Source organism: Nicotiana tomentosiformis, chromosome 4 (assembly GCF_000390325.3).
Source record: "Nicotiana tomentosiformis chromosome 4, ASM39032v3, whole genome shotgun sequence".
Lineage (NCBI taxonomy): Eukaryota > Viridiplantae > Streptophyta > Magnoliopsida > Solanales > Solanaceae > Nicotiana > Nicotiana tomentosiformis.
This window is the reverse complement of record NC_090815.1, coordinates 24,929,035-24,933,990: the sequence shown is the minus strand read 5'-3', so window position 1 is coordinate 24,933,990 and position 4,956 is coordinate 24,929,035. Positions and strand designations below refer to the sequence as shown.

At 37.8% G+C, this 4,956-nt stretch overlaps 1 long non-coding RNA gene across 2 annotated transcripts; it reads right to left on the bottom strand.

Moving 5' to 3' along the window:
- Window positions 1-1,643: 1,643 nt before the first annotated feature.
- Window positions 1,644-4,212, bottom strand: LOC104088087 (uncharacterized). 2 transcript variants are annotated; one of them, XR_011415322.1, is made up of 4 exons: window positions 3,942-4,212; window positions 2,793-2,887; window positions 2,362-2,702; window positions 1,644-1,885 (listed from the first exon to the last, which is right to left on the bottom strand). It is a non-coding gene; the product is annotated as an uncharacterized lncRNA (long non-coding RNA). The 2 variants fall into 2 exon arrangements; XR_011415321.1 differs by having other exon boundaries at window positions 1,644-2,702; window positions 3,942-4,183.
- Window positions 4,213-4,956: the final 744 nt, after the last annotated feature.

Here is a 4,956-nt window from a genome sequence, read left to right as displayed (position 1 = left end):
TTATCGTCCCCGAGGAGGACGTTTTGGCTAATCATGCTGATGCAGCGAGGCTAGTGCAGAAAGCCTGTACGCAAACACGTGTTTTCTGGTGCAAGTGCTTCTTCTCAGAGTCCCTGGCCGGAGAACAAGCAATAAAAAAGGAGACGTTGATCCGCAGCCGGGGAAACAAATAAAAAGGCAAAGAGCGCAGCACCCGAGTCATCTTCGGATGTTGAGGTGATGAACGGCGCACCCGAGCCGGTCCCATAAACCATGGTGATCGATGATGATGGAGAAGCCAATGATGATGGGCTTCTCTACATAGAAGACGACAACCTTCATCAACTCAACGGAATGCTCAATCTATTGAGTTGGATACACCAACGGGGGATGATGCCTCGACACTCTGGGGGGAGTTTGATATGGTAGAAGATGCCAACTCACGCTTCCGAGTCCTAGCTGCCGCGTCCGATACTATAGGGCTAAGTACTGGGCCTCTTCCATCTTTAGTTGATGAGCAACCACCAACTAGAACTACACCTGCCGCAGTTGCTTCTCGCCCTGCAATGCCATCTGCTTTATCTCCCTCTTCTTCAACTCAACCTTTGCCACACGCCAAATTCCTGCTCGCCTCTCAGAACTAGAAGCGCGAGCTACCGAGGCTGTTGAATTGGAGGCTCGGTTGCAGCAAAGCGAGCAGGAAACAATGACCCTTAGCCAAGTGGTTGTCCTATTAAGGGCACAATATGAAAAAACTAAGACCAAATGGGTTAAAGTCCGTAATATCGTCCTTGCTGCATCCGATCGTGAGGCTACCTCTGCTGAAAGAGTGCATAATTTAGAGGCATCCTTAAACTCCAAGTCTTAATAACTTGCTGTTGTCGAGCGGCTTCCCTCGTTGTTGAAAAAATACATGCTATGTATAGCATGAGGAGAAAAGCCTTGGAAGAGGCTAAAGCGGGTGTCATTGACTTTGATGCCGAAATCGCTAAAGCCCGTGAGCTGGAGTCAGCTAATAAAAGGGGTATTCTGGCCAAGCCCGATGCTAGTGATTCTTCTGTTCGGTTCTGAGTTCTCGGGAAATGAAGAGGAACCAGAAGGCGATGATGCTGAAGGCCAAAATGATGAAGGCCAGGATATCGAACCGGTGACAGATCTACCCACTTCTCCTGGAGGCGCGAATGCTTCTTTTCCTCCGGGTTCCGAAGATGCAGCAACTTAGTTTATGATTTATTGTTTTTACTTTTTTGTACTGATGCCATTTGGCACATTCATTGTCACTACAAAAAAACTGCCTTATTACTACAGTTATTTTTGCTTATAACGGCGGTTTCAAACCGCCATAATCTGCATTTACGGTGGCTTTAGGAAACGCCATAATCCCGTGCGCCAAAAATTTATTAGGGCGATTTTAACATAACCGCTCTAACATGTAGCTAAAAACCGCCACAATTACATTGTTTACCTATGGCGTTGTTATGTTGTTTATTATGGCAGTTCTTAACCGCCATAATTGCAAATATAAAACTAAATTTCTATTAAATAATATTATGACCATTAATTCCAATCATTAGTAATATAACAATTTTTCCATTCCACATTGACATCCTACGGCACTCCATACCCTAAAATTTCCATATCATATTGAATTTTTACACATAATATAAAGGATTAAACAACCAAATTATTTATTAAACAATTAAACAAATTAAATATAGTTACTCCAAAATTACATTATCCAATGTATTTCTATGTCAAAGAGTAATTCAATACAACAACATCCAAGAGATTCATAGTTAATCCTAAACATGATTACTAATTTTTACACGCTCAATCGGTATTGTTACTTGTCTGTAGATATTTTTGACCCAATTGATGAAGGAGTGCCACTTCATAAATTCGATGCCTGCAAAACAAAACAAAATAAAAAGAGACAGTATTACAGGAAAACCCACAATAACTAAAATATTGACATCACTGACAGTAATTTATTTATTCAACTGCATTCCAGAAAACTAACTTCAGAAAGTCAATGACAAACATATACTTCACTTCATGATCTACCTAAAACAGAATGACAATTTCTGAAAGAGAGAGAGGCACCTTTCCTGTTGTGACTATAATATACTGCTTGATCTTTCCCCTCACCCACCCATGACCGTACCATGGAAGAAAGGGTCAGGAAGAGGAACATAATGGTTCAGCTCCTTTATCAAGTATATGTCATGCAACTTCTAAAAGTATACTCGTTCAGTTAACTCATACACTATTAGATCCTTCAATATTAGTTTTCCTTAACACACATACAAAGAGCTAGTAGCGTCAAGAGTGTATATTTCAAGCCCCAGCAGAAAAGAAAATAAGAAAAGATGAGTACTATACCTGTGGAGCAGTGGGAAATAAGCCAGCTAACTACTCGGGGATATCTCCTAAGACTAAGTCGTATAGAAGTTTGCTCGAATACTACAGTCAAAACTGCACCCAAGTCTAACCTCGAACACTATCCTTCAATTTTCTCCAAAACGAAAGATAAAAGAATACTTAAATCTTATACAAATAGTCTATTATTATATGATAAATATCACAACTAAAAAATACAAGCAATCAACCTACTATTTAGTACAATTTCTCTAGCCTCTTCATTCACATAACTCCCATCTGGCCGCTTATGAGTTCCAATCCAATATTCGCCTCGATCAATATCTTTCCCTGGTGTCTAATTTCTGAAATTTTCACGATGTAAAACATTAGCACCTAATTAAGGATGTATTTTATCTTTAGAATTGATCACTAAGCACATCGTATTACACTACCATATTAGTCCTTATAGCCAAACTCATAACATCACCAGATGACGAATAGCTTGTTTTCATTGAACCAATTGAGTCCTCTTGCAAAGCTCCTAGTCCTGCAAATTCAAATAGGTGAATTTCTTTAACATAAGAGCAAAATATTTATAAATATCTAAAGAATGTACATTTAGTAAGTACCTTTGTGGAATATTCCAAGTGATAATTAACATACATACCTATTAATCTATGGCAATACCTCTGTACTCTGCGAATTAAATTAGCAATAAACTTCCTTAGGCTTGCCAATGCCTTTCCTATAATAGTCAGTAATCTTTATATAACCTTATCAATATGAACAAAGTGTTACAAAGGTTTTCAGTTACTAAATCTGAAGTGCTTGTGCTATCCAATTATTTGCAAGTACCTTTACAGGTCATGAATTAGCTTTCAAACAGACTATTTTATAACTGAACTATTTTAGCCTTCATTAGTTTTTTTTGCTCAACATTCAGCCTATTGCAAAGATGTGAAGCACAAAGATTTAGCACACAAACATCATCACCTTTCATTCTGGAATTGCATGATGAGCATGTGTAGTGGAATGCAATTGCCAAAGCACAAAGACAAATATTCAAAAGGAATTAATTTCTTCAAAATATCGGCATAAATGCACCATCACATAATAAAGTTCATTGGACGCCTAGTCATAGACACTATATGTAACAAAATTAATTTTAGAGTAAAACATGGTCAATAATAGACCATGTCAATCGAATCGAATTGCTTAAGCAGAAAATAGCCAAGCATACTTGCATCAGACACTTAATCATCAAATAATTTTAAACTAACTTAAGGCAGTCACTTAGGATTTTTATCAAACAGTTTATATGCACATCTTCAACTGTTGCTGCAATTTACACAATTTATAATCAGCAATGCCCAAAAATGAGCAACACACCAAAATTCACATGAATCACACACACTTAACTAAGAGACAAAAATTCCAACATATGTTTCACAAACGAACAAACAAACCAACACAATACATAATACTGTTCACAAACGCAAAAAGGGATTTTCAAGTGTCTCATGCATAGGATAATCTCTACCATATTAGGAAATATATAACACGTACAGATCTGGGAAATTAGAAGATAAGTGTTGATATACCTATTTGCAATCCGCAACAAATCTTTGTTTTCTCCAACCGTAAGATGAGGTGAGGCGCTTAAAACCTAGGGTTTCGCCAAATTGTGAGAGTAGGAGGAGAGAGTGTGTGTGTGTCCGTCTAATTTGTGGGAAGTGAGAGGGAATTTAATTTGGGGGAGGGAATTCTGATTTGCTGAAAAATAGTCAAAAAGCTCGTAGGATCAAAATTTGTACCGCCGTTTTAAAATAACTTATTGTGGCGATTAAGAAACCGACGTAATATAACGTGTATTGTGGCAGTTATTAGAAACCGCCGTAATAAAAATGCCACAATATCTCTTTTTTCTTGTAGTGTGTAAACACCTTTTCGTTCAAGTATCGTATAAGTTTCCCTTTCTGCGTACTTTTGTTTAAACATTTGCGCAAGTTTGCTCTTTGCGTCTTTTTGAATTTAAGTGTTTACGCAAGTTTTACTGTTTGCGTATGATCATGCAAGGCTTTGGGTGTATTTTTTCCCAAAAGCATTTGGATTCCGGGCATAAATTCTTCCAAAATCAACCCTTTAATGCGAGAATTTTCATAAGAGAGGGCCCTCTTATATTTATGGTGTTCTTGAAGAGGACGTCTCCTGTTCATTATGATACTAGCATTTGAAGTACTTGTTTAACTTTCAAATGATAAAATCAATTAATCATTCAGACATGAAACAAGATAAGGAATAAATGGGCTTTACTTTATTCCTTCCATTTTCAAAAGTACATAAGCATTTGTTGTGCTAAAAAGAAATTGTCATTTCTTGTGTCTAACTTGTGCAACTTGTTTCTACGGGGCTGGCCGTGCAGTCCCCGGTCCCAATGATACAACTATGTTTCCTAGTTTCGTATTCCGGTTGAAGTGACAGTCGTGGTTTCCATATCCTCATATCATCCCCGCAGTGTTCAAATGCGAAGAATGCGAATTAGAACACTGGAGTTTCACACCTTCGAGGATTCCACTAGTGAATTTCTAGATAATCTTCAGTTCGGTAACAACTTCA